Raw genomic sequence first — 11,870 nt, 5'->3', positions numbered from 1 at the left:
GAGATACACACAAATCTTTGATTAGGCCTAGACACCTGACCTGGCTGGAATCAAATGAAAACAAGTCTTTATATGGCCTTGTGATATCTAGGTCCAATCTTTCCATCACAGACTTAGGCATCAGATTATGGGAAGCTCCCGAATCAAACATTGCATTATGCAGCACTTTGTCATGAATGTTTAAGCTTACATAGAATGGAGGGACTCCTCCATCTACTGTTTTACCATTTACCTCAGGACCAAAAATTAGTTCTGGTTGGTCATCTAAAACATTCACTGCATCTCTATTCTCTGATATTTGAAGTGACCTGCTGATTTGTTCTCTATATACCTCATGTTTAGCCAATTCGGACAGTGGAATGGCTATTTTTAGCTTGCCTATTTCTGTTTCTAGGTTGAAAGGTTTTTCCACTTGAATTTTTGTATTCCGGGCAGCAAGGTTTTCCTTTTCTGCTGTGTTTTCAATGGTTTTTTCTTCATCATGAGTGTTGTTATGAACTAAATTTGCTTTGAAATTATTTTTAGGAGAGATGTTTACATTTTCTTTTGGAGGAAAGGAGGTGGATGGTTGATTATTTGATGGCTGTAAGTCTGATATGTCCTCAACCGTGGGTTCTTTTGGGTTGAGGTCTGTTTTAGCAAGGAGTTCTGTCAGGGAAGTTTTATCCTTTGCTTTCTTAGGCTGCTTGGTATCTTTCAGCTTGCTAGGTTCAGACACATCTACCATTCTGCTTCTCAATTTGTATTGTTTATGAACCTCATAGACAGCTGCATCATACCCCTCTCTGAAATCAAATGATTCTCCGGATTTGGTTTGAAATTGGTTGAAATTATGAGCTTCTTGGTCATCTTGGGTTAAAAAGATTTGTTGTTCACTATTCAGACCCATTAGGTTGATTTGAGTATCCTCTGTTGGCTCACTAGAGGTTGAGGCTTTGGCATAGTTCTCTTGAAATGGAGGTCTAATATTCTGATCAGGGCCAGCCTTCCCAGTGTTAGGATTTTGATTTTTTCTAAAGTTTGGATTTCTAGTGGTGTTACTTGGTTGATCTTCCCAAGAGGATTTTCTTTCAATGGTTTCTACTCTATCACCCAATCTATCCATTCCTTTAATGATTGCATCTAGTTTTTGCTCAAATGCAGAAGGCTCTTCTTTGAAGGGAGTCCTTCTTTCAGCTCTAGCTCGGGCTCTTTTAGAGATCAGATTGGCCTCTACACTAACAGTTATGCTCTGCATGTCTTCTAAACTTGGAGGGGCTCTTTCCCTTAGTTGATATGCCATGTCAGAATCAAATCCATCAGGGAATTTGATTAAGGCCAAGTTTGGTGGAGGTATAAGGTTTTGAGGGATAGCATTGTACACATTATTGAATCTAGCACAATAGTCTTGGACAGTTTCTTGTGGTCCTCTTTTTAAGCTTTCATATTCTGATAAGATATGTAATGGGTCCTTCTTCTTTTCCCATCTGTTCAAAAAGGTTTGGTACAGGGCATCCGGATCAGCAATTGTGTTTGCAGCAAGTGCCCTAAACCAGGTCCTTACATCACCGGTTAAGCTTTGAACAAAAATTTTCATTCTGACATCGTTATCATCAATTTCATAGTTCTCAAAGTAGTCCATCATTTTCTTAGTATGTTGTTGTGCTGTGTAGGAGCCAGTACCATCAAAATATGTAATTTTGCTTTGATAATCTTGAGGCATAGCCCCTGGATTTGCAGGCAACTGCAGAGGAGCATATCGGTTTGCCATATTTACAGGTATAAATGGGACAGCTGGAAGCACAGGGATAACAGCTGAGATAAACGGAGTGGATGGAGGAGTGGAAAAGGTGCTTTGAAGTGATGATGGTGAACTAGAAGAAGCTGCAGCAATAGTAGAAAGGACTGCTACTTTTCCAGGAGGAGATTGGGTCAAGTTTTGGTGAAATGTATCAAGGTTTAAATCAGCAGAATTTTCTAGACTTTCTTGTCTTCTAAGGTTCTTAGAGATCAAGTTAGGATTTTCAAAAATAGCTGGAGGATTAGGATCTGGATTTGATCTAGTGTAATGAGTTTTCTTCTTTGGAGCCAGCTTCTAAATCTGTTTTTGGTATTTTAGAGGTATTTAAAGATCACAGGTTTTACAATATCTATCTAGGAAATTATAAATTGCGAGGGTCTTGAATTTTCCTGAATATCTTCTGAAAATAAGAGGAAACTGATCAAATTTTTGAGACAGTTGTTTAAAGCCTAAAGCTATACTGGAGATAGACTGAAGCAGCTTTTATTTACTCCTGTAATTGCACAGCAAAGACAGTTTCAAAGGCTACCTGGCTAACTTCAGGCTCCATCTGTAGCTTTAGGAAATAAACAGCAGTAACCAACACAGTCATTCAGTTCCCCAATGGAGTCGCCAATGATGTTATCACTTAGGTTGTTCCCCAAAAGCAGTGGGAAAAGGGAATACGGCTGAGGTAACCACTAACCAATCTTTTGGATGTAGATTCTAGCCAATCTACAGCCAGAGAGGGCTCTCTCTTTATGATTTAGCTTTGTTTTGCTATATGTTAGGCTAGCTATGAAGTGCAGATAATTGTTTGATGTTTGGATGGTGACATTCAATAGACCAGGGTTGCAAAGTATGAGAAGTTCAGACCATTGGGTTAATGGAGTCAATGAAAATAAACTTCTGGGTATGGTCTCTTTGGCAAAGGAGGAACTACAGAGCAAGATAATTAAACATGGAACAATATTCAAGCTGGAATAGGATGAAATGGAGTCAGGGAATGAAAGGAAATTAAGGATCTTTCATTATGCTAACAGAGGGAAAATAAATAAATATTACCAAAGAGCAGTTAAGAATTCCTTAATTATATTCAGAGTGTAAGAACCAGGGAGACAGGAGAAATCAAGAATTTCTGCCTATGCTAGTCCTGAAGAAAACATAAAAATCGGCAAGAATTGAACACAGAGTACAGTAAAGTAAATTCTGGGCTATTCTTTTTTCCTGCAATTTAGAACATGATACTTAGATGATATATAAAACATAGAAACAGTAAAACATGAGTTAGAAAACTTATTGATCCATGAGATAATCCAAGAATTCTGCAACATGGGCTTCTGCCATTAATTCCATAACCAGAGAGTTCATCAGCAAAGCATTCTAGCAATCTTTATTCAGAAGAGTTCTCAAAATTTACAGCACAGGTCCAGAATGATATTCACCAACCAACCCCCAATACATCTCTAGGGGAGGTATTTATACAAAAAGAGTTACAAAATATCTCATAGAGAAAATATCAAGCAATAGCTTTATCCATCTACTTCTTCAAAGGAAGTAAATGACATTGAAAACAAAGCACAATGAATGTAGGAGTAATTTCTGTTGTACTGTTGTGGGGAAAAGTATCCGATGCGGATGACACTAACCCTTTCTAAAGGTGACAGACTTTAGCAACAACTGAATGACAAAGTTTTCATGTTCATCTTTATGAAAGCACAGAGAGAATAGAAAGAGGATCAACCAACCTGGTGTCTTGCGCTTAGTCGATCCTTGTCCTTCTCGCTTTGTATCCCGTTCCCAGCTCTTTACTCTCCAAGCCGATCCAGCTACACACAGAATCTGCACAACAAAAGGGAGCAAACTACGAGATACAAGCAATCATAATTGAAGCATGGATTAGGTTGCATCAAATATACATGTAAACACAAAAGCATCTATGTAAAACAAGTATATAGAAGAACATGCAAACTTTATTGATAGAAAGTAACAGGGTTCCAGAGGAAGTTACAACCAATGATGTTGGCCCCAATCCAGCAGCACCTCCTCGGCAGCAAGAACTCTCTTCTTCACCTCTAGTAAAACAATCACCCAATAATCCTGGCAGTATACCAACAGCACCTCCTTGCTTATACAAAATTCCAGCCCCTTTAGACCTCATAGAAGAGCTCTATATATAGGAGGGAAGAGGAAAGGATGAGTCAGCTGGAGGCTGGCATATAGCTGACTAGTGTCCTCTCCATCTTCAGTTAATCTTCAGTTCCTGTGTCCACTTGGAGATCCTTGCTTACACATGGTGATCAAGTACCTCTTACTCATCACAGGGCGAATCTCATGAACCAAGTGTCATTTTGGAAGCTTCCTGGGCATTGACACCTTGAGAAATGAGCCTGCCACTTGTCCAAACACGTTCAGCGCAGGTAGCTAGTGTTGGAGTTGCATTTCAGTGCAGGTAGCCAGTGTAGCAGTTGACATTCAGTGCAGGTAGCCAGTGTAGCAGCTGACATGATCCAGAATTTGCTTGTTTTTGAGTGTTTTCAGGTGGAGAACTGATTTGAAGTGCTGTGGTTTGCTGACCTTGTTCCTCTAGGGGTAAGAACAACATGTTTAGGGACTTTGGATCCCTTTAATTATTGACATTTCATGCTCCATGCTGCGAGGCACAAAAATGTCTATAACATGTACTGGATGCCTTAGGTGGTCTGATATATTTGAGTTTTTGACTCAACAAGTCGGCTGGTAGTTGTCTCTTTATTTTGAGTTCCTGTGCTGCTGTCCCAGCCCTTTCATTTGTGCCTGATTCCGCTCTAATGCGTTCTGGCGTGACTTCCTTCCTCTGTTGTTTTCATTTTTATGATATGTGGCACGTGCATTGAATTTGATTAAATGCAAATGATCAAAAGAGAATTAACACTACCTTGGTAAAACTTCTAACATGCTCTGCCACCATTGATCTATTGGCAACTAGTGTCTTTGTAGTTTTACCAATATTTCATCAGCTTCGGTATACCTGTAGAAATTGGGCTGGACTTCAAAAAGATGTGTTATTTCATGCTCAATATAGAATAGATTCTCCAACTTGTCATATAAGCTCTGCCTAGAGGGAGGTACTATGTCTTCTGAAGTGCTTGATGATGCTGTGATCTGATTGGTAACATATGTATTCACCCTATGAGCATATTGTTCATGTGTCAATAGCCTCTATTTGCTGGTTAACAAACTGGGTAGACCCTTTTGCTGCAAGACTGTAAACTTTTCTGTAAAAGCATTTATTTCTATCTGCATTTCTTGACACTTTCTCTCCAGATTTTGTATAAAATTCCTCATAGTCAGCACCCTTTTAACTGTCAAAATAGTGCCTGTCCTATCCCTGATATCTAGAGCTGCCAGTTCTTCTTTGGTGTGAGTGTTCAAAAAATTGATTAATCTGTTGGCCTGCTCGGGCATGTTTCCCAATAATGTCCTGGCCTTTTGAATCTCTATTTGGGCCATTTCTATCAGTTCAATTTGCTCATGGATAGTCTGTATTGATCTCCATTGATCAGTGATGGACTGGCCAATTTTAGTCCACAAAATTGTTTTGATTTCTGATAGAGTTTTATGAAGAGTAAGATCTTTCTCCAAGGATTTTACCTTATTTTCCAAGGCCTTTACCTCTCTTGTTTTTTCAGCCACAGTTATTTTGGATTTATCATAGCTTACCTCTAACTTGGCCAGTTTTTCTTTGGCTTCCTTCAGTTCTGCCATTTGGAGTTCTAATTCTTTTATTTCCTTCATCATCTTTTCCATGCTCATGCTGGTATCTAGTACTGTTGTTGTTGCTGCTGAGGCATCTGTGACTGATGTACCTGTTGCTGGGACAGTAGGAGGTACAGCTGTTGTGGTTGTTGGAGCTGTTTCTGGTGGCTGGGAGGTCGACACTCCCTACTTCTCTTTCATTGCTTTCTCCAATGCCTGCTCTGTTTCTGTTAATCTCTCATTCATCCTCATCAGTAAACCCATCATGTCATCCTCTGCTTTCTGCTGTGCAACTTCTGTAGTTTGTGGATGCATTGTAATCAGCAGCTTTAATTGCTTTTTGAGAGCTGCAATGTCTTCCTCCTTCTTTCTTATTAATGCTTGGATGCCTTTGGGATCCTTGGGATCATGTCCTAGCTCTATGATAATTTCTTCTAAGGATTTAATTCTATTATCCTTAGCCAAAGAAGAAGCCTTTTCCAATTCCAATTGGGCAAAAGTGTTATGTAATGAATTTTGTAGTTTGTGAGCTAATAATGCTTTGTCTGCCAAGGTGGAGTACACCATTTCTCTGGTTTGTTTATGTAATTCAATCTAGTCCATTGGGTGGATGAATTTAGAGAGAACTTCCAGATTGGTCCTGATATAATCAGCAGCTGACTGTGGCTGCTGCATTGTGGGCTTGAAGTGACTAAGGGTCATTTTTCCTTCTTGTATATCGTATGCTGCCATTAACATTTGTTGATTTGTGGGGGCCATTCTCAGCAATTGATTATAAAGTTGGATCCTTATTGGCTCATTTCTAGCATTTATTTTTGTAAATGCTTTCTTGATATCTGAGCCTTGCTTGCTCTGTTGTTTGCTCTATGGCCTGGTGGATGTAACCTCCACACCATGCTGTCTCTCTAGCTCTTGCTGATATGAGCTAGTTGATGTTTCCAAAATTGGAGTCTGTTGTTTAGTTCTTCCCTCACATCTCAGGTTGCCTTTTGTCTCTTCCGAGAGTTCCTCTTCAGAGTAAGGATTTAACCTTTGCCTCTTTTCACCTTGCTGTTCTGTTGATCCACTTATAGGTGTGTCTTCCTGCCTGTCTCTTTTCTTGCCTCTTTCCTCATTAAGAGGAGTTTGTAATACAGGGATTTCAGGTACCTTTGTTTGTGTTGAAGGACCTTGCCCTTGGCTTTGTTCCTTTGATGTATCTGGCTGGTCTGCCATTATATCTTGTTGCTCTGAATGCAACACTTCTTTGCCTTTGGATGTCGCTGCAGGTGGAGTACTTTCCTGGGCAGGTTGTTGTGAAGTTGTAGCAGATGATGTGCCCGCTCCAATGTGTTGAGGCAATTTGAAAGGGACCTGTCCAAAAGAGTCCAGGTCAAGTGTTTTTTCAAGCTCTTTCATTGCTTTTTCCAATCTCTCTTCCTCAGTAATCTCTTCTACTAATGTGCCTTCTACCCATTCTTGTTGGTTAGCATATTTTTGAATTTCAGGGATTTTGTGGTGAACATATCCTGTAAGCTTGTTTTTTACTTTTCTATAACTTATGAAATGTTCAGGGTCATATGGTGCCCAATAAAAGCTTTGTTTCAGCATAAGTTGATCCCTTAAAATCTTATCTGCCTCCTCCCAGGCTTCCCTTTTGTTGAAGATAAAAGGGCCCAATTGATTTCTTATCTTGAGCTGTGCCTTTTTCCTAGCTCCATAGAAATGAGTCAAATCTGAACTAATAAATTGCCTAAAGTATTCCAGGGCAAATAGTCTCATAGGGACATACTTTGGCAGATTGTAGGGGGATAGTTCACAGCCATAAATCCTGATCATTGTGTGATTTTGGTAAAAATACCAGTCACCAATACTGTAGTCCTTTGAGAGATGCAAAATTTTCTGCATTTCAGCAGAGAGTTTGGCAGGAGGAGTTATCAATAATAGAGAAGTAGCTGGATATATGAACAGGTCAACAAACTCACAATATGTATAAGGGGAGTTATGGACTTCATGGAATACTGAGGTCCAGAATATCACAGACCTCTTTTCTCCCTTGGGGGCTGTCCTGCAGTGAATATAGACATCAACACTAAGACAGTTTCATCAATATGCTCACTGGTTTTGAAACCCAAGATGTAGGAAATCATATCAGTAATGAATACACCAGCTTGATTGAACCAGACCTGATTAAAAGGGGGTGGCTACCTAGGCTGGCTTTCTGGTCTCATGAATAATTGAGCTATTCTAGTTATCTCTGAACTGGGCAGTTTGGCAGCTTGGTCAAGCAAGAATTCCATGGTGAGAGGGGCCAGAGGTTGAGCTGGTTTAAAATGCAGCATCTCATTTATGGATTGAGGGGTAATATAGAAGAGGGCAGTCCTAGATGGAGCCATAACTTCTCTTTGTGTGGGGTCATAATTTGCACAGCACAAATGGATGAGATCAGGCAGCACATTTACTGAAGGGAGGTAGTAGATGGGCATGTTGGACTCCCAAATTCCAAAGACATCGGTATTGCTTCTGTAGCTATTCATAATTTCACAAAAAGCTTAAAGGTGAGGCTTGTCACCCATCATATCCTTAATTTGGAAATCCCTGTCAGCAAGGGGCATCCATTCCAATTCTTTATGTGGTGCATTCAAGGGGGCAACATTCAGGGCCACTGGAGCCTCCATTTTTCAAATTATTTTATGACTTTTTAACTTGTAGTTAGGGCTTTTGTAGCAACAGTATGGTAAAATGACAGTTTTGTTTCTTTTGTGGAAATTGCAGGCAGAAACAAGCTTAAATTCCGCTTGATGGGCGAATTTACAGAGGGAAACACAGTTCAGGGGATTTTTTGGAAAAAATGGGTAAAACAGTGGCTATAATGCAGAGGTTTGAAGGCAGCACTGTGATTTTAATTTGAAATTTGGTTATGCGGGCAATTTTTAGAGAAAAACTTGGAAAAACAGGGTTTGGGAGAAGAATTTTGGTAAATACCTGTTTTATGGACGCCTGGTGCACAATGTGGGTGGTAGACCGAGCTGAGGAACAGAGCAGCGGAGTCAGTTTCCCTGGGTGATGGACTGTGCAGCGAAAATGGCGTTTTGAACGTAAATAACCATGCAAACATCGTGCAGAAGAAACAAAGCGGAATGAACAAAAAACGACGTTTAACGGATTTTTGAAAAAAAAAATTATTTTGGCGGGTTTTTGGCACGCTTTGGTTGGGTGACGTCATCTTTGTCGGGTAGCAGGGGTACGAAAGCTGACTTGGCGGTGACATGGCGGACACGGCGGACGATATAGTGGTAAGGTGTCAGAGGACGTGGGCGCCGACGTGGGCGCTGACGTGGGCGACGACGTCAACAGCGGAAAGCGGGGGTGGTTTATGCTTTTATCGCACCGCTTTATGTACAATGGTGGTTTTTGGCAGAACGGACGCAATACAACATGGTGACGACGCGTGGATTATGTATGGTGGGAAAACCGCCGATTTCCCAAAGCCTATCGTTCGGACGTCGGGGGGCTTCCAATATCAACGTGGATCGTCCGATGGGAAAGCTCGGATCGGACGGTTGACGGAGGTCTGAGTTGGCGGAGGCTTATGACACGGGGACCCACGTTAATTTTTCAACGTTTTTATAATGTTCTCGGGGTATTACACTTTGGTTTATCGGGGCTTTGCGGGCGCGGTTATTTATTTAACCAAGTGTTAAATAAATTCCAAGGTTTATGTATGCGGAGGGGTTATTATAAGGTTCCAAGTGAACCTATAATCCCCGAAATACTATGGTTATGGCTATAATTGCCGGGGCGGGGAATATTTAAGTTTTTTGGGGGTTTTTATGTATATTTTTATAAAATAGGGGCGGGGAAACATTATAAAGGAGCTATACAATAAAGTTAATGTTAATATGGTTTTATGAATGTAGGACGCTAAGTTTGTAAGGTAAAACTTAGGTTTTTAGGGAAATGAAAGTGAAAGGGAATGATTATTTTTTTACACAAGAAATGTGGCTTGTTTCGGCTAAGTAAACACAAAGTCTCACTTAGTATTCCTCATAAAATGAGGGGAACTAAGACCACTGAGCAGATCTCAATGACCTTGAGAGAAGTTAGTAAATGTTCTTGGAGGAATGGGAGGGAAATTAATCATGCTCCAACTGTTTTGTAGCCACTTTTCCATGGTACCTGTGATATCCATGAGATAAATCATATTCAAAAAAGACAAAACTGATCACAAACTTGCTTCTGCAACACCAAACTGCCTACCTAGCTTAATACACCTAACTTTTTTTCTTCTTTTCCCTTGGGTGCATTTGAACTAGCAAACCCTTTCTCTCTTGTTTTCTTTTGACTGTCCTCCTATCTAAGTCTGCCCTTATCTCTTCCAGGGGCTTAGATTTCACTGTTGAGCACCCTTGCTTCTCTGCCTAACTACTGATCTGCCAAGCTTAAACTGCTTGGACAGAATTCACTCCCTATTTCTAAAACAAGAAATTTAAACATGGACTAGCCAAGATTGAGCTGTTTGGCCATCCATCAAGTGTGACAGAAGTCACTGATTGCATATTTTGAACTCCTTTGCAAAAATAGGATAGCAGTGGCATTTTGGCTAGCACACTTTCCTGGTCCTTTCTTTGGGGTTCATTTTCTTTCTTTACTGACCAATTCATTCTTCTTGCCCTTTGATTTTTCTTTTAGGGCATACCCTCTTTTCATTTTTTAATTTTTTGATTTTTTGGAAAATATGGAACCTTTGCAGCATGGAAAGGATGATCATATTTGGCATTTCCATAGTCAATCATGAAATATGACACCTATTGGTATAGGAACCTAACAAGACCACCAACCGCTTTAACTGCCTGGCAGAACTTTTGAGTGTAATTGCTTGCTGTGGTGAACAAAATTGATTTTCTTGGATGCTTTGTTGTACTTCTCGAGCAGGTGGAGTGTCGTAGAGGATAGAATTCCATAACTGCTGAATGTGTTTTAACTGCTCGAGGCATGTCCTTTTTCTTCTTAACCATCCTCCCTGTTGAATGCGGTTGTTGAGGATCTATTATGCCGAGTACTGGATGCAAGCTACCTTCTTCCTTTCGGGAGTATGGAATGGTTAAAGACGTGGATAGTCGGGATGAATGGAGGAAGAAGATCGGCCATTGGATTGCGTAGATCGATGGCGGGAATCAGTCGGTGGAGGGTATCGGGAGATACGGAGGCAGAGAAACGCGGGCCGTTGGATCTCGGGCGGGCAGATCCAACGATCGTCGGGCATCGAAGGTGTGCGGAGGTTAACGGGTAGGGAGGATGGCTTTGGCAGCGAGCGGTATTTATCGCACCGCCTTTGGGGGAAGAGCGGTAATCGTACAACAGGGTGCGATCCCACTCAGAAAGCGATGCGTGGCGGTGGGGAACAGGTGAAAACCGCTTTATCGCGAGTTAAAGCGCGGGTAGCTCGTGGGTGCGGGAGGAGCAAATGTCATCCGATCGCGGCGGAGATGATCAGACGGTGGGAAAACAAACGGGCGGGTTAACCATTGAATGTGGCGGGGAACCGTTGGATCAGGGCACAATGATCGACGGCTAGGATTATGGCGGGTGACGATGGGTTACGGAGGCGTGAGGGCATATGATCATGGTTGTATGGGGCTTTAGGTCTTAGCGGGCGGGCTCAAGAGCAAAGGTTTTTACATGCTTTTTAAACCAAAAAGCATATGTAAAGGAGATAAGAGGGGGATGGACGAGGAAGTGGAGAAAGATGAGGACATCCAGTGCAGGCCTTCTTTGAGTAGAACCAAGGTCCGAGCTTATTTCTGTTCCTTGAACATCAGCAACCTGTAGCAGAGCTAACACTAGATCCTTCTGGGGATGAGATCCTCCCTGTGAGGTCTCAAGAACTTTCAGATCAATGCCTTCTACATCGTAACAAGATTAAAAAAATTGCCTAGTGTTCCATTGGGCATGGAGTCTAATCAAGTCTACACTAAAACCTGTGAAAGAATACATTTACAACATTAAGGCTTGAAACCTTAAACGACCTAAATTTTCAAAAACTGCCCATTTACTGGGCCACCAAAATCGTTTCCCCTTCTCTTGGTCAGCAGGTTCATCAAAGACTTGCAAAATCGGGTTGATTTGATCATCTACCTCAAAAAGCTTAGGGCATTTGACTTTATCAGGTAGAGATGGTTTGTATCTCACCCCCTCTCTGTATTCTCTCATCCTTGGATGTTCTTTATGGGAGCTTTTGTACATATGCTGAATAACAAAGCTTGTTGTGTACTCGGCTGTGTGATTTGTGGCCTGCACAATTAATATAAATGGTGAACCAATGTATTCTGGTGTGGGGGACACAAAGACCTCACCTGCACCTGTAGCTTTCTTAGAACAAACCCCATCCAAG

This window comes from Pinus tabuliformis, chromosome 6 (assembly GCF_031772625.1).
Source record: "Pinus tabuliformis cultivar Carrire ecotype Pingquan chromosome 6, CPIR1, whole genome shotgun sequence".
Taxonomy (NCBI): Eukaryota; Viridiplantae; Streptophyta; class Pinopsida; order Pinales; family Pinaceae; genus Pinus; species Pinus tabuliformis.
This window is presented reverse-complemented; position numbering follows the sequence as displayed.